The sequence below is a fragment of the Mauremys reevesii genome, linkage group 4 (assembly GCF_016161935.1).
Source record: "Mauremys reevesii isolate NIE-2019 linkage group 4, ASM1616193v1, whole genome shotgun sequence".
NCBI lineage: Eukaryota > Metazoa > Chordata > Testudines > Geoemydidae > Mauremys > Mauremys reevesii.
This window is the reverse complement of record NC_052626.1, coordinates 39,226,554-39,251,829: the sequence shown is the minus strand read 5'-3', so window position 1 is coordinate 39,251,829 and position 25,276 is coordinate 39,226,554. Positions and strand designations below refer to the sequence as shown.

The 25,276-nt window shown below is 46.0% G+C and overlaps 1 protein-coding gene and 1 long non-coding RNA gene across 13 annotated transcripts in view; both read left to right on the top strand.

Annotated features, from left to right (window-relative positions):
• Window positions 1-25,276, top strand: part of NRXN3 (neurexin 3) — a 1,505,977-nt gene that overhangs the window by 795,983 nt on the left and 684,718 nt on the right. The window lies entirely within an intron of this gene.
• LOC120404780 lies at window positions 2,847-7,827 on the top strand. 2 transcript variants are annotated; one of them, XR_005598173.1, is made up of 4 exons: window positions 2,847-3,236; window positions 3,596-3,721; window positions 6,391-6,492; window positions 7,581-7,827. It is a non-coding gene; the product is annotated as an uncharacterized LOC120404780 (long non-coding RNA). The 2 variants fall into 2 exon arrangements; XR_005598172.1 differs by lacking the exon at window positions 3,596-3,721 and having other exon boundaries at window positions 3,035-3,236.

Below are 25,276 nucleotides of genomic sequence, written 5' to 3'. Positions count from 1 at the left end.
ACTGGTCTCATCCATGCCCCCCATCCCCCACCCATTGGGCAGAGGCGATTCCACAGGGCCTGCGGAGTGACTATTACCTTATAAAACAGGGGTAGGTCAGGGCAAGTAACTGGGATGGATTTAATTCAACTTGTGGTTAAACAGCGGTTTAGTCCTGGTTTTTAAAGTTGGGGAAATGTCTGCTTACTGGGATAGACTTACTGGGGTATGCGCACATCACTTCCCTCTAGGGATTGTAAACTGACCTGTAGGTCTGTGTGGGTGATATCACCCTCTAGTGGTTGAAGGCCCAGGCGGAGAGTGAACACTTAATGCTATCAACTGTTAACAGAGATTTTCCACTAGTGGAAGTATGTAGGGGCTTGTGATATTGGGTATCTGAGTTTGTCTCTGCTGCTCTCTGTGTACTGTTGCCCCTTTTGACCTGAGTGGATAGGCAAAGTTGAGTACCCTGAGAGTAGAAATTGTAGTTCCAGTTGGGAGTAGAAATTGCTGATAAGTATTTCTTTGATGCAGTCTTGTTGACTCACAAGGAACATACAAAGTCCTGTGTGTCTGAACGCAGACGGAACCAAGAACAAAAAGAAGCAGATTCTTAGCTTACAGTCCCCATGCCTCCTTAGGCACCACCAGACCCAAAAGCACTCTCTCCTGCTTTTGCCTGGTCACCCTGTGCTTACAGACTCCTGCTTGGCTTTTCTTGGCTTTTTTCTTGTCTGTGACCTTAGTAGCTATTTACTCTACAGCCTGCAGTAGCAAGCCTTCCAGTCTGGGTCAACAGACTTGGGATAGTGGGGCTTGTGGCAGCACTCTAAGGCTGTGTCTACACTGCCACTTTCAGCGCTAAAACTTTAGTCGTTCAAGGGTGTGAAAAAACACTCCCCCCCCCCCCGCCGAGTGACAGAAGTTTTAGTGCTGAAAAGCACCAGTATAGACAGTGCTTTATCGCCGGGAGATAAAGCTACCACCGCCTGTTCGGGATGATTATTTTTTTTTCGCCTGGAGAGCTCTCCCCTGGCGATAAAGCGTGGCTACACTGCCCACATCACCGCGCTGCCGCGGCCGTGCTGTAACATGGGCAGGGTAGACATACCCTAAAAAATAACTGTAGACAGTGCTCTGAGTTTCTTCAGAGCCTGAGCTCCAGCATGAACCACAACGTCAAGGCTGGGCATATCCTGTGTGGTCTGTCTTACTCTCACACACACCTACCCAAAACAATACTCAGCCAAAAGCTCCTGGGCAGGTTCACACATGCACCTTTTAGCTGGGGCTTATGTTTAGTTTGTTATTTGAAGGATGAGTTCACACCCATCAACCTCAACAGGGCTTTAACCCAACCCATAACGAGGTTTCAACCAGCTCCTAACAGTACAGTTCAACAAATGACAGTGGTGTGCTCATGTTTGGATTTGCTACTATCCCTCCACCTGTGTGGGTATCACACAACTACCCACAGGAAGCAGCTAAGGTTAGCTTCTTCCCATCCTGGGGCCCACTTGTTCCCAAATGCCAAATGCATAGGGGATCTTCACCTCAAAGAATGTGTCATCTTAAAGCTGACTTTTTCTGAGCACAGCTAGGGAGCTGTTGCCAAGGCCGGCCGGAGTAAATTCACTCCAGATGACAGCTGATGAAGGGATGGAGGATTTATAACTTATTCGAGTTCCCATACATCACCCTCTGTGTCACTCGCTTATGATGGCCCTGCCAAAAGATAAAGAAGTGCAGGACGTTCAGTACGGGCCATGGTGACAGGCCAGGGACAAATGTCTCTGTTGGGTAAATTGATTTGAATGGCTCTAGTGAAATATCAGCTAGGCTGAGAATATGATTGGGTTTAATGATCCTGCCGACTTTGTATCCCCATGGAATCCCAAGTGCTAGACAAGTTAATTAAAGTCATGTGTGGAACATATATATGTATGTGTGTGTAACAGTCAGGTATTGATTACTAGCGCTCCTATCTATTTATCTAAATGTGATCTCCTGTTATTGCTAATGCAGTAACATTTGTGTGAGGCTAATAAATATCAGTATTTTATATGGTGTTTATCCAGGTAAAACTGTTCAGAAAATGTTTTCCAGTTCTTGGAGTCTAACAGGCAAAGACATAGGGGCATAAAAATGCATAATGAAAAGATGGAAAACAGACAAACTGCTTATTTCTCTGCTGGTAAAGTTTAGTGGGCATAAAATTTAATATAGCATTGAGTGGAATTCCATTTTTTTCCTATGAACAACAGATCTGATTGTGAGCACACAGCTTAAGAAATTATGGAGGAAATGAAAAATGTTTGTTTACCTTGTGTCCCGGGTAGTTGTGGCGGTGTAGTTATGGGGCAGAATCAAAAAGAAGGTTTTCCTTTCTGATCTCTTAAAGATGGCCCAGATTCTGCTAGGTTCAGCTCCAAAGTGTTTTCCTTGTTTTGTACCTCAACAGCACCTTTCAAACATTATGGGCCCAACTGGGCCTTTGAGGCATTGACCTCACTGCATATTCTATGGAGTCCCACAATCCTAAATGGCATTGTGCTTTCTAGAGTTTTTGTGCTGCTCTGTCCCTTACGCGAGGGTGCAGCATGCTCTCCCCAACACACGGGGGGTGGGGGGGGGTATTCCTTTGGCGTGGGGTGGGCCTTTTCTGAGCCAGGCATAATAATATGTAACATCTTTCATCTTTAGATCAAGGCTTTACAAAGGTGGTCAGTATCAGTTTACAAATGGGGAAACTGAGGCACGGAGCAGGAAGTGACTAGCTCTGCCACCATGCACCTACTTGCACCCCATCCCTTTCCTTCTCCCTTTGGAGGTGGCTAGCACTCTTTGGGGAAGGGTCCTGGCGGGGAAGTCTCTGCACTGAGTAGAGGACAGGGACTGCCATTGTGGCTGGTTCCTCAGTAGGGAGCACAAGGTGGGGAAAACTCTGTGTGCCCTCCCACTCCCTTTGTGCACCTGCACAGAGCCAATCACAATCCCACCCTAATTAAGTAAGCTGCACCACACCCTGGGAAGTAGTTGGACATTATTATCCCATGTTACATCTGGGGAAACTCAGGCACAGAGGGAAAGTGACACTTGCCCAACGGCTCTCAGCAAATCAGTGACAGAGCCATGACTAGAACCCAGGAGTCCCGGGTCATAGTCCCCTTCTCTTTACACTAGAACACATAGAGCATCTGCTCTTGCTTGTCATAACGCTTCACCTTTGTGTCCAGTGGGCAGCGCTGAGGAAGGTCTGGCTGTGATGGCTTTGGGAAGCACTGGGGATAGGGACAGATGAACTGGTTTGGCAGGAGGGAACATTTCCCCCACCCCCCAGGTTGAACCCAGCTTTCTCTGTTGGGGTGGAGAAAGTTTGGTGTAATCTCCCTTTTTTTCACCAGCCTTTCACTTTTCACAGCCCTCCCACCTAATTCCATCTCCAAGTGTGTGGAGGGAGATGGGAGCTGAGGGAAGGCAGTCTTCTCACATCTCACGAGCTCCAGGGCTTTTCTGTGAGGGGTGTGTGTGTGGGGGTATTCCTTTGGGGTCAAGGGTGGGGTGGGCCTTTTCTGAGCCAGGCATAATAATATGTAACATCTTTCATCTTTAGATCAAGGCTTTACAAAGGTGGTCAGTATCAGTTTACAAATGGGGAAACTGAGGCACAAAGCAGGAAGTGACTTGCCCAAGGTCACTCAGCAGACTAGAGAGTGAGCTTTGAACAACCCAGCGGAGAGTGAGTGAGAAGTGAGTTCTTCTCTCCCAGAGGTCTGGAGGGATGTGAGCTAAGGAGCAGGGGGAGGGAGTCAAGAAGAGGCAGTTTGGTGGTGGGGGTTCAGGAAGAGGGGGATTATTCCCCTAGTTCAGTCGCCCGTTGGTGGTTTCAGAGGAAGGTGCCTTTTAGAGGGCAGGTAGAAGAGATTGGCCACTAGGGCTTTGAGGAGAGGAGAATTGTGGCCAAAGAGAAGGAGCTCTGTGGGTCACAGGAAGGGAAGAATGGAGCCAAAGGAATGGGGTGGGTGGGAAGGAAAGAGAGCGTAAGATGGGGTATGGAGAAGGGAGAGAGGAAAGGAGCCAGGTGAGCTGTCCAACTGGGGATGGGCAGCCAGGCTTTTAGGTCACATCCAAGCTGAGCCTTTCTCAAGTTCTTAATCCTCACTGAACAGGAACTCCCAAATCACTGGGAGAAGAGAAGGAAGGGGCAAGAGGAGCTCTGAACTGTCTAAGAGCATCCTTGGGGGGAGAAATTAGCCAAGAAATGAAATCATTTTCCAGCCCCTTGTCTGTCTTGCTGTGAGGCTCCTGACTTGGGAATATTGCTCTGTTCCCCCTGGCACCTAAGAAAAACCCATTAATATCTCCTTCCTCATTAGTGTGATTGGGCAGGGGATTCTGCTGGGGGAAACTGAGAATGCAGAGGACTCTGGCCAGCAAGCTGTGGGTGGTTAGGGTGAATCACTGGAGAGGGGCTCAGGATCTCAGCACAGAAAATCTCCCTTGGCTGGCGGTAGTACTCAGTGGCATGACTTCTTGGTTCAATGTCATGGTATGGAGAGACAATGTCAATCAATCACGTTTTTATTGCTTCAACTTTCCTTAGAGCAGGCACATAAAAACACAGTACCCGCTACACATGCACAATAAAATGACAATATAAGAAATACATCACACAGCCAAAATTGCTGGCATAGCAAATGTTGGGTTGACGCACCATAGATAATATTCAGCATTCAAATTCAATACTAAGAAAAGCCCCAGAGCTACAGCCGGACTTGGGTGAATACAGTCCCACCTGCTCACAGGATATATTGCAGTGGAATGCACTGGGTTCCTATAAAAACACTGCCTGCTTCCTGCAAGCTCCAGGACTGTATTTGGCAGGGTATCATTTGATGCATTTCCTTTCTCTTTCCCTCTGCAAAGTGCCCACAGACAGGGCAGTAAATGACACAATCATTCTGTGATTAGTTCTTGGTTTATAGCTTGTTCAAAAGCAGTCAGTTGCAAGCATTCAGCTTTTGTCTATGAGCTGTTTTGATTGGACACTATATTGTATGACAGTTCCCTGATTGGATGAAGAGTAACTTTTAGAATCAAGTTTCTGGTACAAATACTGGTGTGAAGCAGGTGTCATGCTCCACGACAGAAGTGGCTGCATTTCAGCAGTGGGTGAAAAATCAACTAATATCTTTCACTGGTCTGACAAGGATGTTTGATAGCTAATGAATATTTTGTAATACACTTTGAGATTCTGTGATGAAAGATCAGCAAAGAGTCCTGTGGCACCTTATAGACTAACAGATGTTTTGGAGCATGAGCTTTTGTGGGTGAATACCCACTTCATCGGATGCATGTAGTGGAAATTTCCAGGGGCAGGTATATATATGCAAGCAAGAAGCAGGCTAGAGATAACGAGGGTAGTTCAATCAGGGAGGATGAGGCCCTCTTCTAGCAGCTGAGGTGTGAAAACCAAGGGAGGAGAAACTGGTTTTGTAGTTGGCTAGCCATTCACAGTCTTTGTTTAATCCCGAGCTGATGGTGTCAAATTTGCCAATGTAAAGTGCAAAGTATTATTATAAATAAATATGTAGTATTTAGTTACTGCAAATCCTCCATCTAAGGAGAAGTCTGTCCAAGTCAGCTAAGCATTGAGCAACCCAGTACTGACTTGGGCATAAATAATTTAGGATACTGTTTTTTAAAAAACTTTTTGGTGTAATTACTTCAGTCAAAGTCCTGTCACAGTCCAAAATCCTGCATCATTCCATTGGCAAAGGCTTCATTAAGGCTGCAGAAATGATAGCTGAAAATAAATGCCATTTATCTTAAAATAAAGTGAAGCTAATTAGGGATTCATATTAAGAATAGTGCTGTGTTAAATGAAGAGGCTGGGAGAAAATGAAATGAGAGTTAAAAAAAATAAACCCATCAGAGTTGTCATAAAAAAACACATTTGGTTCAGTGGAAGATGTACGGTTCATATTGGTTAAGTACATTTCCAATAGAGCTCTTGATATTTATTCTGCCTTTGTCTTTCACCTTGTCCTGTACTAGTCATAATCCGCTAACCTGCTTACCATCAGCCTCATAGCTTGAATCATGACAAGGCCTGGTGCATGTGCTGGAAGGACTCTTCCTGAGCTGGCTAGAGGTGTTTTCTAGCTAGGGTCCAATAGGGCTTTCCCCTCTCCAGTATCCATAATCAATCATCTAACACAGAAGTTGTCACATGCATAAGTTGCTAACCATCACCAAGTGGCTTATGATTTTCTCAGGATTTTGCATGCAGTGGCAGGTGCCTTTCTCTTCCTGTCACCCCACCCCACTGTGTTAGGTATGATGAATGTGTCTGTTCCTATCCCTGTTTGCCTTTGAATGCCTTTTCTCATTTGTGCTGTCAAACAGGAATTGCCCAGCCTGAGCTCTTGCTGGGATGGCTGAGGTGACACTGAAAGGTTCACTGGATCCGACAACCCATCCCTTCCTTGAAAAAGCACATGCTGATTGGTAGGTTACCTTTGGGTGATGGCTGAGACACCGTGCTAGGTAGCCAATAAACTTAACACGCAGAATTGACCTGCATCCCTCTTCTTCCTGCTGTTGTGATCACCATTTCAGTAAGTCAGCATCTGAAATTTTTTTAGTTCTAGACCCCATCCTCTCCATCTGGGACCCCCTTTCCCCAGACCACTTATGCAATGAGCTGAGGTAGGAAGGAGCTAGGTTGCTTATAAATGCATGAGACATTCAATTGTGGCCGTACTCACTCATCTCTTACCATTCTCACGCCCTTTCCCTTGAAGTCCCCTGAACACACGGGGCACCTGGTGGGACCATGCTGCCTATTCAGTGACTTGCAACCTGTGTGCTGAAAATCAGTGCCTGTGTAACACCAACAGACCCGGTCAGCGGCAGCCAGGATTGAACCTGGGGCCTCTGGAGCTTAGTGCATGAGCCTCTGCCACATGAGCTAAAAATTAACTGGCTGTTAGCTAAGGCTGTAGAGCAGACTCATTTTATCTCTCTCTGTCTCTAAGTGGTCTTGGTGCCACTAGATGGGACAGAACATCACACCCAGGAGGTGTGTGGGTTTCATTTGCATATCAGTATCTTGATTTTATGCTCCTCTTTGGTAGGAGTCACAACACTGAGCAATTCTTCCCCTTCCAGCTGTGATGTCCATGGACACTTGTTTGGTGGCAGGATTCCATTGAGAGATCCCTAATGGTACAGAAATAATAGAGAGGCTAGAAAATACATTGTGTTCACTGCAAAGCCAGAGTGACCTTGAGGCAACACCAGTATGACTTTGCTTTCTGTGGGTTCTTCCTCTCTCTTCTGTTCCACACCCAGCACCAAGCCCATAACCAATCAAAGCAGCCCATAAACAGCAGGCTAACCCAAATGCAAGGCCCTGGACCTTCCTCTTTGCTTCTGGACAGACAGCTTTATGGAGCTGAAAGGAATAAGAGTCCAGTTAACCCATCCCAATGAATCACATTTTTCATTGCAAAGGGAGAAAGAGTATAGAGAAGAGCCAGTGCATGATTGCTGGGTAGTTTTTGTAGACTGTTTTGCTTGTGTTTCTCATGCAGCAAAGGGCAGCCGAGTACTTGCAGCCTACAATGAAGATTAAGGGAAAGGACAGCAAGAAGAACAAAAGTGAAATCTCCAGGGGAGAGTACTCCAGTGTCCTCTGCAACAGGTTAAAGCAACTCAGCGCAAACTAGCTGCTGGCTCTGCACACAGGCAAGCTTCTTAGCCATTTAAAGGTGCAGTAGACAGAAAATGAAAACATCAGTTTCAGAGCATTTTACACCACATTCTCCTTAATAAAGAGGTGACCCCTTAACAAAAAGGCTCCTTTTCTATGTACACGAACACAGGCAGAGGGCAGGCTTTGCTCCTCTGTGTTCTGCTTAGCTACTAATGGATCACCACATTGTGGCGTACACAGACTGGCATGTCCAGTGTAGGTCAGCAGCTGAACAGTCTTTGATATGGGTGGGTGTGGTGGGTTGTTTTGAGACGGCAGTCGGGGGAGTCCCCTCATGCATTCCAGCACTGGTGACACAAGCTCCCGAATGCAGGAGGCCACCAGAAATTTGCTGGTCTTCATTTCTGATGTGTATACTTCAGGGAGTAATTGCTCCTTTTGAAACGGTAAGGTGCTCAGTGTGGTCCTATCTTAGCCTTCCCCTTTATCTTATATTGTCTTCACTTCTCTGCTGTGAAGCTGAGCAACAGCGCAGGAGAGGAAAGTACAGTAACAGTAATGAGTGAAATGGCCTTCCTTAATTAGGGTTTTCTCTAACACTTGCACCTACCCTTGGGGATCAATTAAATCTTTCAGGCACTGCTGTAAATTAAAATAATTTTTTGTATTTGTGTTTTTGTATTTGATATTTTTGTAGCAGCTTCCATTGCAAGGGATCCCTAAGTCCTTTGCAAAATATGTACAAATAGCATCCCTGGAATGGAGCCACTTCTGTGATAGAATCTATCAACCTCCCAGTTGTGTCAAAGTCCATAAAAACACTGCTATATATACCTGAGGCAGCATGGTTGGTCCAGTGTGTGTTCTGGACGGGAGATCAAGAGACCTGTATTCTATTCCCAACACTACCAGTTACTTTTTTGTGTCCTTGGGGAACTCACTTCCCCTTGGTGCCTCAGTTTCCCCTTATGTAATATTAGGATAATGTCCTTTACCTTGCTTTGTTGTACCCTTGGAGATCTGTTGATGAAAAGTCCTGTATAAGTCCTAAGTGTTTAGTAAGAATTGTTTCTCCCTACATTAAATTAGTCAGTGTATTGTCAAGTTCACTTTGGAGTTATGTGCTCAGCTCCTCTGAAAATTGATCCAGTGATTTCTGATCCTGTGTGTGTAGTTGTAAAATGGGGAAGATGATACTGTAAAGCCCTTCTTTGTGAAATGGTTTGCAGGGTAAAAAATTAAAATAATCCATAATAAGTTAAACAACACTGAGGTTCACAAGGTACTAAAATGAAACCTCCAAACCTTTAGAGTCTGGTCACCACCTGGACATCTGAATACACTTTGCTCTGCAGGCTCTTTCATAGAGCTGCTAGCAGAGTGCTGCAGTGAAGAGCAAGAACATGCCTCAATCTCAAGACTCTGGCATTTCTCCGTGTTGCTTGACTTTGGAGACCAGCCCTTCTTTCTCCATAGGGATGCTGTTTGCGTGTTGGTTTAGTAGATTGAATTGCACCCAGAAGCAGTTCCCCTGTCAGCTCCATTCTCCAGGGCTGCAGAGCAAATTAACTGTTCCCCAGTGCTGTCATCTGAAAGCTGAGTTCTACCCTAAGCAGCCAGCTGGCAGAGTCTGCACTGCCCAACAGCTGTTGTGACCTGCTAAAAACTGTCAGATGCTCTGATATTTCTGGGAGCATCCTGCTTTTAGTGGGGCAGTCCTGTGACTCTCTAGCACTGCCTGTGAGACTTTCATCATTCCCGGACTAACTTGTGGGTCCTTTGAATGTTCATCGCATTGAGGTTTTGCCTTGCAGGGTGACGTTTTGATGTGCTGTGTTGTGTCAGACTGATGCAGTGGCACAATGATGTGTCGCTGGAGTTTATCCTGATCGACAAAGATGGCATTAATTGTTTAATGTTGGCAATGCTCATGTTAATAATCTCTTGCCTTGTTCTAGCACCTTTATTGTGAAAGATTCTAAAGCACTTTACCAGCTGTGCACAGAAAATGCAGCCTTCTCTGGGTTGGAACCTGGCAGTTGTTTAATAGCACACAACAACACCTTATGCCTTTGGGGACAGTGAAGAAGAATCATAACTATCTGAAACTGCAGGGGGAATGAGCCTCATTGTTATGCACAGGAGCTGACCCCACTGACATTGGAATCCTCTTGAGTCCATATGGGAGCAGTCTGGTCTCTATCATGTTGTGTTAGCAACGTGAAGAGTGTGCATGTATGCTCTGCACTGTAGATGTAGCTTACAGCAGCTCCTGCCCTATGCTCTCTCAGCACCATCTGATGATAATCCTTCCAGATCTGGCTAGAGAGAGACAGACGGGGTGTGTAGCTGAAACTCTGCTGATTGTTTTTTTGTTTGTTTTATTTTTCATTTAACTTGTCAGTCTGGTGCCTTCCCATGCGAAGTTGCAGCTCCGAAGCCTGGGCATGAGAGGACCATTAGGGTGCTTTAAAGCTCAGCTCGGGAATAGAGTGACCAGACAGCAAGTATGAAAAATCGGGCCAGGGGGTGGGAGGTAATAGGAGCCTATATAAGAAAAAGACCCCAAAAATGGGACTGTCCCTATAAAATCGGGACATCTGGTCACCCTACTCAGGACGAATGCAGGGCAGAGGGCCTGTGTCTGAAGAATTAGTCCTCACCAAAGCCAGGTGGCGAGACAGCCCTTGAAAATCTGTACTGACTGTTGACACTTACCCTACTCTCCAAACTCCAGATACGTCTGGGCAGCGATGTGTACCCTGGGTTTATGGGAACAGAGGCAAAGGTGGGAAACACAAAGCTGGTGGGGTAGGTGAGGTAGTTAGTGTTGATAGGTTTATTTTAAGGGATATGGTGGTATGATGGGTGGGGAGCTATAACAAAGTTATTTCTCAGCTGGTTAAAAAGGGGGGAGAACAGCTGCAAGTCCAAAGTAAACTAATTAAACAAGGGTGAAACACAAAGTGTAAAATCTGTGAGAAGAGGGGGACTGTCGGACAGTCCCACTGAGAGGCTGGTGGGTTCAAATGGCTTCAGGGAACCCCCCTGCATGGAGAAGGGGCTATCTGCCCTTGCAGCAAAGGCTGGATTAGACATCACCCAGCACATGATGATGAAGCCCCTGAATGACTGTGAGAAGTGGGACCTGATTCTCCACTCCCTCACACTGGGGCTTATCAGGAGTGAGATCTGAATCAGGCCTGAGGTGTCTGTTACAGCCAAGCCTTGTAAGATAGGAATTCCCAGACAGAGAGGGAGGGGTTGCAGGAGAGGAGGCTGAGAGGTCTAGACAGAGAGTGATGTGTGATGGTGGGTGAATCCCAGGCCCGAAGGTTTATGCGGAGCCAGCTAGGTCTGGGCTCTCACATCTTAATTTTTCCCTTCCAAACCTCTGGGAAGTTTTACCTCATTCCCTTGAAAAGGGAGTTCATCAGAGAAGAGAGTCTTGACCTTTTCACTGGGAGCTTCCTCTCTTTAATGGATTTGTCCAGAGCCAAAATCAGGACCTCCAGGCTGTTCTCAGTAGCACAAAACCAATGCTAATTGTTCATCCATGTGGTGGCCTCCTTTTGCAATGGGAGCCAGCGTCAAAGAGCAAATCCAAAAACAGAACTGAGAAAAGGGATGGGTCTTATTACTGCTCTGTATTTTAGGTGATTTCCTTTATGAGGGCTTTACTGGGAGGAGCCAGGACAAAGTTCAGGTAGCCACAGAATTAGCAGAGATATAGCAGCCAGCTATATACCTGACATGGAGGCTGATGGCTTTTAACAGTGTAATTGCTGGGATCCTTTAGCTTATAGGGCTTTTTGATTGGGGGCAGAGGGGTATGTGTGTGTCTGTTTCCTTTGTTGTGTGACGGGTCTCTCTGACATGCTGTGGGGCTATGGGATGGGCATCGAGGGGTGTGTGCAGGGTGGTAGCTGTTTGTTAACATTGACTCGCCCAAATAGAACTTAATTGGAGATGATTTTTTGACTGTTTATGCACATTAAGCCCCTTGTTAGGGACTAGTGACAGGTGAATACGTGTAGGTGGAATTGATAGATAGCAGTGTCACCTGGATTTACTGTTTAATATAATACTGCATCAGACTCCAACCATGGTCGGAATGATCAACCCTAAGTAGCCTCCCTGTTATGGTTCCTCTCCAGTACTCTGTACCCATCAACTAACTCCTACATTTCTTCCCTCACCACCCAGACAGCAGGATGATCTTCCAAGAGCCTGAGGGGTAGAGGGAGGATACTGGGAAGGTGTATGGTAGGAGTGTGTGTAGTAACACATCACCGACCACTGACAGTACCAGGAGGCATGAACTGGAGCAATATCGTGCTTCGACTATGAGAAAGGGACCAAGAGACTTTGTCTGTTGGACCATATGAACTGGAACCATAAACTCACTGAAGGTTAAATCTCACCAAATGAGGGTCAATCCACCCTCATCATCGTTTCCACTCATTAGGCTCCACACCTGAACATATTCATTATATGATCAACATACCCTCATATCTCAATGTCTGTACAATGTCTGTACTTTGACCCGTCAACCTTTTACCCCCAATCGGGGATATTGCAGATTATATATTCCTTGTGACACCGGATCTTAAACCGAACTTTGCACCCCCTGCTTAAACTCTGTGCCGTTCACTTTTTAAAAACATCACCTTAATACATTTTTTTAATTTGATACACATGTGATTGGTGGCCTGTTTTGGATTCTGATTGGTAAGGGCGCAGTTCGGTGTGAGCTGGGCTGTCTCTCTCCAGTGTGGAGCTGCAGAGGTGTCTGTGTTTCTGGGGGACAGTGTGGGTGAGCTGATATCTTTTATTGGACCAACTGCTGTTGGTAAAAGAGACAAACTTTTGAGTTATGCAGAGATCTTCTGCACATCAGGGAAAGGTACTCAGAGTGTCACAGCTAAATACAGAGTGGATCAGATTGTTTAGCATAAGTAGTTAACAGGTATTGACCATTCAAGATGAAGTGGCCCATTAATACTCTGTAGTCATAGAAAAAAAAAGGTAGGTTAGTGGATTACAGATTATTGTAAATCCAGTGTCTTTATTAAAACCGGGATTTTTAGTGTCTAGCAAAATTATGAATTCAAGCTCCCAGGCTTTAAAAAAGGCTCCAGAGGTGATTCCGGCAATTACAGGCTGGTGAGCCTAACTTCAGGGCCAGGCAAATTGATTGAAAGTACAGTAAAGAACAGAATTATCAGACACATAGATGAACATGATTTGTTGGGGAAAAGTCAATATGGTTTTTGTAATCATGCCTCACCAATCTACTAGAATTCTTTGAGGGGGGTCAACAAGCACGTGGACAAGGGTGATCCAGTGGATATGGTGTACTTAGCTGTCATGGGATAAGAGAGAAGGTCCACTCGTGGATCAGTAACTGGTTAAAATATAGGAAACAAAAGGTAGGAATGAAATGGTCAGTTCTCAGAAAGGTGAGAGGTAAATTAGTGGTGTCCCACAGAGGTCTGTACTGGGACCAGTACTGTTCAACATATTCATAAATGATGTGGAAAAAGGGGTAAACAGTGAGGTGGCACTGGCAAAGCTTACAGATGATACCAAGCTACTCAAGATAGTTAAATCCAAAGCAGATTGCGAAGAGTTACAAAGGGATCTCACAAAACTGGGTGACTGAGCAACAAAATGGCAGATGAAATTCAATGTTGATAAATGCAAAGTAATGCACGCTGGAAAACATACTCCTAATTATATATAAAATAATGGGGTCTAAATTAGCTGTTACCACTCAAGAAAGAGATCTTGAAGTTATTGTGGGTAGTTCTCTGAAAACATCCACTCAATGTGCAGCAGTAGTCAAAAAAGTTAACAGAATGTTCGGAATCATTAAGAAAGGGATAGATAATAAGACAGAAAATATCATATTGCCTGTATATAAATCCATAGTATGTTCACATCTTGCACACTGTGTGCAGATGTGGTCGCCCCATCCCAAAAAAGATGTACTGAAATTGGAAAAGGGACAGAAACGGGCAACAAAAGTGATTAGTGGTATGGAACGGCTTCTGTATGAGGAGAGATTAATAAGACTGGGACTTTTCTGCTTGGAAAAGAGACGCCTAAGGGAGGGTATGATAAAGGTCTATAAAATCACGATTGGTGTAGAGAAAGTAAATAAAGAAGTCTATTTACTCCTCATAACATAACAACTAGGGATCACCAAATGAAATTAATAGGCAGCAGGTTTAAAACAAACAAAAGGAAGTATTTCTTCACACAATGCACAGTCAACCTGTGGAACTCTTTGCCAGAGGATGTTATGAAGGCCAAGACTATAACAGGATTCAAAAAAGATCTAGATAAATTCATGGAGGATAGGTCCATCAATGGCTATTAGCCAGGATGGGCAGAGATGCAAAGCCATGCTCTGAAGCAGAGGTGGGCAAACTTTGGCCCGTGGGCCACATCTGGCCCGTGGGACTGTCCTGCCCGGCCCCTGAGCTCCTGGCCCGGGAGGCTAGGCCCCGTCCCGTCCCGTCCCGTCCCCTGCTGTTCCCCCTCCCCTGCAGTCTCAGCTCGCTCTGCCACCGGCACAATGCTCTGTGCGGTGGGGTTGTGAGCTCCTGGGGCAGCGCAGCTGAAGAGCCGGGCCTGAGCCAGTGCTCTGAGCTGCGCGGTGGCAGCGGCGGCATGGCCCAGCTCCAGCTGGGTGGTGCGGCTGTAGCACCGCCAGCCACCAGTGCTCCAGGCAGCGCGGTAAGGGGGCAGAGAGCAGGAGGAGTTGGATAGAGGGCAGTTCAGGGTGGTGGTCAGGGGGTGGGGATGTGGATAGGGGTTGGGGCGGACACAGGGAGTTGAAGGGGGCCAGGGGTCCCGGGGGCAGTCAGGAAGGAGGGGGTTGGATGAGGCGGCAGGGGGCAGTCAGGGGCCAGGAGAAGGGGTGGTTGGATGGGGCAGGGGTCCTGGGGGCCATCAGGAATGAGAGGAGGGGTTGGATGGGCAGCAGGGGGCAGTCAGGGGCAGGGGTCCGGGAGCAGTCAGGGGACGGGGAGCGGGGTTTGTGGATAGGGCAGAGGTCCCGGGGCGCTATCAGGGACTGGTGGGGGGGTTGGATGGGTCAGGAGTCCTGGGGGGGGGGGGGACAGATGGGAGGGCGGGCCATGACTCCCTCCCCTAACGGGCCCTTCATACAATTTCTGAAACCTGATGCGGCACTCAGTCCAAAAGGTTTGCCCGCCCCTGCTCTGAAGTGTCCCTAGCCTCTGTTTGCTAGAAGCTGGGAATAGGTGACAGTTGTTGATTACCTGCTCTGTTCATTCTCTCTAATCACCTGGCATTGGCCACTGTGGGAAGACAGGCTACTGGGTTAGATGGACCATTGGGCTGACCCAATATGGCCATTTTATGTCTATTGAAGGGGTTGTGCTGGTTCCTTTTGAGGGGGAGGACTGAGAGGTCAGATACGTAGTGATCATTTTGTGAAAAATGTTTGCCCAGGGGTGATGTACTATTTTTGTCTTTTATTATTTTTCTGTGAGAGTTGATTTGGGAGTGTAATGATTGTCTGGTTTCACATCCCTGGTTATTATTGGGCATTTAGTGCACTGGAGGAGGTACAGCCCATGTTATGATAGCCATGTGTCAGACCCATGGATCTTGAAAGATGTGTTGAGGGGGAGTAGTGACCATTGTGGCAGTGTCTGCAGCTTTTGCATCTGTTCTGGCAGTGTCTGGTGGTGCTTTAAGTTGGTGGGACCTGGCCTGTGGAGAGCTTGCACCTGATGATGAGCTTGGCGAAGTTCGGGGGTTGTTTGAAGGCCAGAAGAGGGGGTTTGGCAAAGCCTTTTTTCAGTTGGGGTTTCTATTAAGTATGTTTTTTTAATTGTTTAATGATAATTGTTTAATGATTTGTTTTTTAATTGTTTAATTGTTCCAGTGTGGGGTGGGTGGGAACAACTAGAGGTGTGTCAGAAGGGTTTTTGTTTTTTCCTGTATTGAAGCAGGTTCTCTCGAGTTATTTGGGGGGCCCATTCCATGATGTGATACCTCTCTGGATGAGTGTCCTTGTTTGGTGAAGGCAGTTTTAAGTGTAGTAAGTTGTACGTTTCTGGAGCCCATTCACCTCTTCCAGTGTGTTAGGCCTGTGGCTCTCAACCTTTGCAGACTACTGTAGCCCTTTCAGGAGTCTGATTTGTCTTGTGATTACCTGCTCTGTTCATTCTCTCTAATCACCTGGCATTGGCCACTGTGGGAAGACAGGCTACTGGGTTAGATGGACCATTGGGCTGACCCAATATGGCCATTTTATGTCTATTGAAGGGGTTGTGCTGGTTCCTTTTGAGGGGGAGGACTGAGAGGTCAGATACGTAGTGATCATTTTGTGAAAAATGTTTGCCCAGGGGTGATGTACTATTTTTGTCTTTTATTATTTTTCTGTGAGAGTTGATTTGGGAGTGTAATGATTGTCTGGTTTCACATCCCTGGTTATTATTGGGCATTTAGTGCACTGGAGGAGGTACAGCCCATGTTATGATAGCCATGTGTCAGACCCATGGATCTTGAAAGATGTGTTGAGGGGGAGTAGTGACCATTGTGGCAGTGTCTGCAGCTTTTGCATCTGTTCTGGCAGTGTCTGGTGGTGCTTTAAGTTGATGGGACCTGGCCTGTGGAGAGCTTGCACCTGATGATGAGCTTGGCGAAGTTCGGGGGTTGTTTGAAGGCCAGAAGAGGGGGTTTGGCAAAGCCTTTTTTCAGTTGGGGTTTCTATTAAGTATGTTTTTTTAATTGTTTAATGATAATTGTTTAATGATTTGTTTTTTAATTGTTTAATTGTTCCAGTGTGGGGTGGGTGGGAACAACTAGAGGTGTGTCAGAAGGGTTTTTTTTGTTTTTTTTCCTGTATTGAAGCAGGTTCTCTCGAGTTATTTGGGGGGCCCATTCCATGATGTGATACCTCTCTGGATGAGTGTCCTTGTTTGGTGAAGGCAGTTTTAAGTGTAGTAAGTTGTACGTTTCTGGAGCCCATTCACCTCTTCCAGTGTGTTAGGCCTGTGGCTCTCAACCTTTGCAGACTACTGTAGCCCTTTCAGGAGTCTGATTTGTCTTGTGTACCCCCAAGTTTCACCTCACTTAAACACTACTGGCTTACAAAATCAGACATAAAAATATATAAGCACACTATTAATGAAAAATTGCTTTCTCATGTTTTCCATATAATTATAAAATAAATCAACTGGAATATAAATATCGCACTTACATTTCACTATATAGTACTGTATATAGAGCAATATAAATAAGTAATTGTCTATATGAAATTTTAGTTTGTACTGACTTTGCTAGTGCTTTTTCTGTAGCCTGTTGTAAAACTAGGCAAATATTTAGATGGGTTGATGTACCCCTTAGAAGACCTCTGCTACCCCCAGGGGTACACGTACCCCTGGTTGAGAACCACTGCCTTAGGCAACTCTGGAGCGGAGAGACAATGGAAACACAATCTTCCTGTTTTGGAGCAAGGAGGGTCTGTAGGATCTCCTTATTTCCCTTCACATCCAGCATCAAGGAACCCTCCTCTCTGGCACAGTTCTCTCCTGTCTGTCATCACTCTGAATGTCAGGCTGGGTCCTCCCTCCTTCTATGCTGACCATGATCCTGCATAGCACTTCCAGATGGTGGAAGGAAAGATTTCTCTCTCTCTCTTCCTTTTTGACTTGAAAGTCCCCGTACATTTTTCACAGGCCCTGATAACTGCCTCTCAATTCCTGCCAGCTCCATCCCAGAAGGTGAGAGGCAATGGGCACACTCCCCCTGGCACTTCAACAGTGTAGCTAATAGTTTAGCAGTGGGTGCTGCATCATGGAAAGTGGAATGCATCAACGTGTTCAGTGTAGAATGGATACCTTGTGGCAGTAGCAGAGCTCACTATAATGTACTGGTTGGTATGTGTGTGTGTTAGACAGAATCTGGTCTAATCAAGTGTTTGTGATTGTCTCCCTGTAGTGGCTGGCCGTCCCACAGAGACTATAAACCATTCTACTGCTACAGCTAATGGAGATTTTCATTTATCTTTGGTACAGGCCTATGTGGGGTTCATTTATCCCCAAGTGCCTTGTGTGTAATCCAGCTGGCACCTGTGATGCCTGGATGTAGCAGGTACAGATTTGTCATAATATAAGGAAAGTCATATCTGTATATAGCTGTGTTGTTATCTGCTTTGTTTCAGAATTTCTCAGTAATACCCGATCCTCTCTACCCTGCCCTTTCCTTGCTCCAGATGTTAAGAATGGCAGCTGGAACAGAAAGGAGGGGGAGTAGTACAGGAGAAGCACTGGAGATACCTCTCTTGTGGTTCAGGGGTGATTGGGGCACTGGAATGGGCTGCAGGAGATGCAGTTTCTTCTGGGTCCTTTTAAATTCGAGACGAAAATGATGCTGTGGAAGGGATAGCTCAGCATTGAACTGGAAAGAATCCCTGGAACCAGTTCAGATTCCAGCAGGGCTAATCTCTACTCTTTATCCTCCTGTCATATATCTATATAGGAGGCCTGAGCCTCCTCTTGCTTATGTAAGCAGAGTCAGGATGAGCTCTACCCTGACATCTGGTGGTGAATTATGGGGAGTGTGGAAAGGAATTTCAGGTATTTGCAATGGCATTTCAGTTATTTGCATTGGCACCCCCCATGCCACCTAGCATAGACCACAGCAGCCTGGGATGGTTATTTTGACAGCTTTGGGATCCCCAATTTCTTTGTTATTGGGGCAGGAGGAATAAAGTGGTGTAACCCTGATTATGTGAATGAGGAACTGAGACTGCTTTATGACAGAGTCTTACCATCACTTAAGTAGCACTTGCTAGACAAGGGACATGGGTGCCAAAACCCAGTGAAATGAGAGAGGTTGGGGACTGGTGTGTGTACCTTATGGTATGGGCCCCTTTCGAGAGCCTAGAACACCCATTGCACATCCTTCTCTCTCCACTGTTGAAGAGCAGAGCTAATTTTGATTCCATTAGCAGTCCATCGAGAGGCTGCTGAGCTGAATTCACATTGGGGCAGTAGTGCACCAGCCCTGGGGCTCCCCTACTACAAGCTGAAATCACTAAATGAGCTAAGCTTACTGAGCTAAGATCACTGAGTTCTGTGTTAACTAGTGGGGGAGCCTGAAGATCTATTGCCAAGCAGCTGGCAGAGCGGAGCAGTTTGCAGCGGTTGGAGCAGCCCATGGAACAGTGAGCGGAGTGGAGCGGTTTGCGGGGATGGCTGGAGCGGCTCACGGGTCAGCTGGAGTAGTGGCATAGCTGGTGTAATGGAGCTGGTCGTGGGGAAGGCTGCAGCAGAACTCCACGGAGAGGCGGAGCAGTTTGCCCTGGCCCACGTAAGGTGCCCCTTAACACTGTGTTTGTGTGTGCCCCCCCGCATTTCCACCCATGCTGGGGGTGTGTGTGTAAAACTCTGCAGATAAACTTTTGAACTCTGGGGTGGCACTGACCAGAGACTTTCGGGTTGTTGGACTTTGGGGTGATTGGACTTAAGACCCTAAGGGGGAAAGGACATTGCCAAATGTACTTGGAGGTGGGTTTTTGTTGCTTATGGTGTGTGTTATAATCCTGTTTGTGGTGTTTCTTCAACGTCATGCCGCATTGTTTCCCTCCTTTATTAAAAGGATTTTGCTACACTCAGATTCCGTGCTTGCAAGTGGGGAAGTATTGCCTCCTAGAGGCGCCCGGGGGTGGGGGGGTGGTATGTAATTGTCCCAGGTCACTGGGTGGGGGCTCGAGCCGGTTTTGCACTGTGTTATTGAAACGGAACCCCTGGATACTGAACCCGGCCCTTGTTGCTGCCAACTCAGAGGGGCAGAAGGGTTACACTTACATAGGTGTAAATTAGCAGTATAACCTCTGCCAGTGGAGGTAGAGCAGTGTAAAGCCAGTGTATACAATGGAGACTTAGCTGCTGTAACTTGCGTTCCATACACGTTACTGTGTTGTAGGTCTGTTAGAAGAGACTTTAAATACCTGGCTGCTCTGTGCTGACACTGAAGACTCTAGGACACTTTCCGTAACAGGAGTAGCCTTACTCAGTGTCCTTGAACAAAATTATATGCTGCTACTGCATGTCAGTCTTCTCACCCCAGAGGTGGCTGCATTTCAGTCTTCAGTATTTTTGTGTGCACAACCTGTGAAGTGCTTTGGGATTTATTGTGACGAGAGGCAAGAGATTATCTGTCCACTGATCATGATCTTTCCAAGACAGCTGGTTAAGGGCAATTGTTACTGACCTTTCCTGTGTGGTTATCAGCAGGGAGGGTGTTAGGGCTAAGTGAGATAGAGGGAGGGTACAAATGGGAGAACTTTGCTGCTCCAAAAGCCATTTAGGGTTCCCTCTTGTGCCCACACCTTTTTGCAAACGTTTCCAGTGCACGGCCCCAGGTTACAGGCTGTGGGTTTTCATCTTATTGCTCTGTGCAGTACACCCAGAGCCAACATGGGCAGTAAGACGAATGGCTGTTTATTTCAGCTTACCAGAGCTAATCCATCATGGAGCATGGAGCAAATGCAGTTCTGCACTCTAAACGGCTTTTATTTCCAGAGGTAAAATAAATAAATAACTAGACATAGGATTTTTTTTTTGCCTGCCACCTTATTGAACACACTCATTTACTTCACTAAACATTCATAATTTGAAAATTGCTTTACTTAGCCGCCGGTTATTTGATGTGTGCGAGGGGCTCATGGCAGTGTTGCTCTGACATATCAGTAAAAAAAAATCAAAATCCAGTCTTCCTTTTGATCACTCAATTAATTACAAGTTAGGGTTTTCATTCCACTGAGCGGCAAGGAGCCCCTTCCCCCGTTGCCCCCCCCCCATTCAGAGGAGAAGAACAAATCCATTGCCAGCTTCCATTTGTACCTTTTTGTGAACATTCATTTTTCCTTTTTTCTCTGATGGTTCAATAAAATGGATGAAATTATAATGAATACGTCACAAGCTGTGGCTCTCCCTGTAATAGTTATTAACTCAATGCTTATTTATTTTTTGCTCCACTTTTTGTGTGACATGGGGATTGTATTTCCAGGAATTTTAGTACCCCAGTATAAGGATGCAAGGAGTTTCTTCAGACAATATCAGGTCATTGGTCCGTCAGGTTTGGTAACACACCTTCTGTCATATCAGAGCTGGCCCAATGACTGTATCCAATCTAATATTATGAGTCCTGCATAACTGGATCAGACCATTCGGTCAACATTTGGTAATCTTTCCTTTGGCATTGGCTAGTGTGTTGAATAAGTCCCAAAACCCCCAATGAGGCAGATTTTCTGTTCCAATTAGGGAAGTCATTTGAGGTCAAATCCCAATTTAGACAGAAAAATACTGCTAGAAAAATACTATCCTCTAGCTTTAATGCCTGGTGCCTTTCATTCCAAAGAATCCCTAAGGTTAGAATTAGGCCAGGATGTTGGCGCTAACACCCTTTCTCATGTGAAAAGTACCACAGCATCTTTAATGGCTACATAGGATCATAATTTCTACAGCCAGTCTGAAAGACAGCTCCATCTAGCACCCTGTTGGGGCATTATTTATGTCTTACCACCTACTAACTCTCCAACATCCCTTTGTGCATGCATCATCTTGGATTTTCGTAGGAGGAACTTCCATCCAAATACACTGCAGGCCTAATGCAGCTTAAACTGAGGAGCTAACAAAATCATAGCCTGAGGTGGGCTGACTGCAGGTCAAGAATAATGGGGGCGGGGAGGGGAAGGGGCTGAGGAGAGACAAGATGCTTAATATCAGCTCTTCAGCTGACTTGAAACACAACAAGGAAAAGGGTGGGGGGAACCTCAGCAATGATATGCTCTTCTGGTTCCTCAAGAACCTGCCTGCAGTTCAAGATAATTAAGCCTCAACTGGAATATTGTGTTCAGTTCTGGGATCCACATTTCAGGAAAGATGTGGACAAATTGGGGAAAGTCCAGAGAAGAGTAACAGCAACGATCAAAGGTCTAAAAAACATGACCTATAAGAGAAGATTAAAAAAAATGGGTTTGTTTAGTCTGGAGAAGAGAAGACTGAGAGGGGACATAACAGTTTTCAAGTACATAAAAGGTTGTTACAAGGAGGAAGGAAGTGGTGGCCAGCTGCGGGAAGTGGTGGCCAGCAATTTTCCTCCCCAGCTCCTTCCTGCAGCTCCCATTGGCCGGGAACGGTGAACTACAGCCACTGGGAGCTGCCAGCAGCCGTGCCTGCAGACAGTCAATGTAAACAAACTGTCTCGCGGCCTGCCAGTGGATTATCCTGATGGGCCGCATGCTGCCCGCGGGCTGCAGATTGACCACCCCTGGTCTAGATAATACTTAGTCCTGCCATGAGTACGGGGAACTGGTCTGGATGACAGCTTGAGGTTTCTTCTAGTCCTATGATTCTATGCTCTCCTGGTTCCTCAGAAACCTGTCTGCAATTCAAGATTGTTTGGGTTGTTTGTAGCTTTCCTGCCTTCCTTCCTTTCCAGTTAATTATTCATGTGCTTGGTACCAGCAGAGGGGTTTTGTTTTCCTTTAGGTGTAATTAGAGCAATCAAAGGGTTTGTAATAGTGTAATACAAATGTGAGTCTATTCTCTTTCCCTCTCCTCTGTGTCTCTCTTATGTCTCTCTTCCTTTTTCTGTCCTGTCTGCCTGTGTCTGTCTGCCTGCCTGTCTCTCGGTCTTCCTTTTTTCTACATTCATTCTCTTTATTTATATTTTTTGCGCAGTGGTAAAATTAAGAATCCAAACCAAAACAAACTTCTAAACTGCAGGTTTTCTGAATCCTTGCAGGGAAAATTGGCCTTACCATAATAGCTATCGACAGTGATAATTCTGAGGCAAACAAAATGAAATTGCACCCTTAAGGGCAGTAATTTGTATACTGTGTATTTGAAAAGATGGATGACAGGGGGAGAGGTGACAATGCAGGTGAATTTTTAATGTGGTTTATCTTTATATTTTGTGATAAATGGGGAGGAAAATTGCAAGTGTGCTCAGCCAGCCATTGAATCTGTGCTAGGGTTTTGTTTTCATTGTATGTATCAAGAGAGAATTAAATTCCCAGTTCATCTCCCACCCCCATCCACCTTCTGTTTTTATTACAGTCAAACCCAGTAGGTCATCTTTATATATAGCCCTAAATTGAACTTACCCTTCAATAATAAAGATAGACAGGCATATAAGTGCATGTGCGCATGCACACACATAAGTATTTGTGACTAAATCAAATATTTCTCTTATATAATTGGGTTCCTGTTTCTGCCTGAGACATTCAGCGATTCTGCCCAATGTGTTTGTAACATCACAATAGCTTCTCTGGTGGCTGCTTATGATGCCCCCCACACTGGAGGGTGATGTCATCTGAGGCCTCCAGGAGCAAAGTTTGTGGTAACAAGTGGTGATGGGAAGTATAAGACTGCTTAATGTGGCACTCTCATATATATCTCAGGGGGAGGTTTAGGTTGGATATTAGGAAAAACTTTTTCACTAGTAGGGTGGTGAAGCACTGGAATGGGTTACCTAGGGAGGTGGTGGAATCTCCTTCCTTAGAGGTTTTTAAGGTCAGGCTTGACAAAGCCCTGACTGGGATGATTCAGTTGGGTTTGGTCCTGCTCTGAGCAGGGGGTTGGACTAGATGACCTCCTGAGGTCCCTTCCAACCCTGAGATTCTATGATTTCTGCAAGTTTAGGTCTGACGGGAGCTCCTTTAAGGCTTCACTACTGTTATCTGTATTACAGTAGTGCCAGCAATGTGCCTGGTGCTGATGACACTATCTGTGCTCAAAGAGTTTATAACTGTGAAAAACCATGGACATCTTAAGGGTGGGGAAAGGGAAAATGAGGATCAGGGGGATGGCAGCCACATGTCTCGTTACTTTGTTCTGTATGTAGAAGTATCCCTAGCTTGCCCTCTACTGAGCCATTAGCTTATTCTTTGTCGGTGCGTGAGCAGATGTAGGTCTCTGTTGGATGGCGGGGCGGAGGGGAATCCAAAGAAACAAAGGCAGTGGCCTTGCCAAAAGACTCATTCTAGGTGTAAAGGGCAGCATGGGAGAGATTGCTCACAATGAGGTCTCAAATGTTTTGGAGTGCAGGGGCCTGAGAGGTGGAAAAGAAGTTCAGGGCTAGGCTGTTAGTGAATGAGCATGGTGGTCCCAGGGCTACAGTGGTAACCTCTTCATTGTGGCCCCCAGACTCAGAAAGCAGCCTAGCATTGTGCCTGAGCAGGAACAGCAGTGCCCTCTGCCTTTTGGGCTGCAGCCTGTGAAGTCCTGAGTCAGGGAAATGACGACTGTTGTACCCCAGGCAACCGACTGCAGGGATGGCTGAGGAGGATGTGGGCACCAGCTGTGTGTGCCATATTTAAAATCATCAGAGCCAAAGGAGTCACCTAGGCTTTTTGGTTTCATTTGTATGGGCATAGTTAGTAAGAAGAGCCACCAGCATGGTGAGGTCAGCCTCAGGCAATCTACCTTGGTAACAGAATGGGCCACTTTCTATCTGCAAAGCCTGTTCTTCATATGTGGCCCTTAAAGATCTAGGTCTCTGAGTCTCCTCTGGTCAATTCCCCTTTGCCCTCTCCACCACACTGAGAATCAGAAATGCTGCTGCTGTTTCCTCCCCTCTTTGAAGATCCCATTATATCATCTTTGGGGGCTGATTGTGCTTTCATTTTTTTTCCCATATGAAAAATGACAGGACATGTCACATCCAGAAAGCTATATCAGGCAAGGGGTGCTGATAGAGGAGAATATTAGATCAGCACTCCTGACAACCCCCAAAGACTACCCATGGCCAGGCAGAAGGAAGTGGAAATGACAATCCCACCTCTCTAGCGATACGGCAAGGCCCCCTTGTGATGTGATTCAGTCCGATCTCCACCTGAGCAGGATTGGGCTGGGTCAGTTCTTGGATGAGAGCAGACCAAAGACAACTAAGCATGCTGCTGGAAGTGATTCTGGCTACTCACTCTGGGGTGCTCTTCCTAGGAGGCTAAATAAAGCCTGGCAATATAGCAAACTTGTTTCCCATTGAAGTCAACAAGAATGGTGCCTGCTTTCTCCAAGGGCCCATGTTGAGCCTGTATTCTTTGTGGGACACTGTGCTTTAGGAGGTGGGATCTTTCCAATGAGATGTAAGACCGCTTGTGCTCATTAAAAGTCCCATTTCACGTAGAGGATCATTACGGGTAAGTGTATTAGCTGTATTATCCCGGCTAAATTTCAGAATGGGTATTTACGTCGTTGTCTTAAATTCCCCTCTCTTTATTCCCTCTGTAGCTTTTTCACAGATTGATTTTCACTTCCTTTCCTAAAGCATTGTGTTCTTGTAATATAACAGCAGAGGCCTTGTATACAATACACAGTTTTGTTGATGCAAGTTATGCTGACAATCAAAACTCGGTATAATTACTTCATGAGTGCATGTTGATACAACACTCCTATCTGTGGAGCGCATCCACAGTTGGTGCTCTAGCATCGACAGTGAGAGCAGTGCGCTGTGGGTAACTATCCCACTGTGCTATTCGGTACCTTCTGCAGCTAGGAGTTGTGGGAAGGTGGAGTG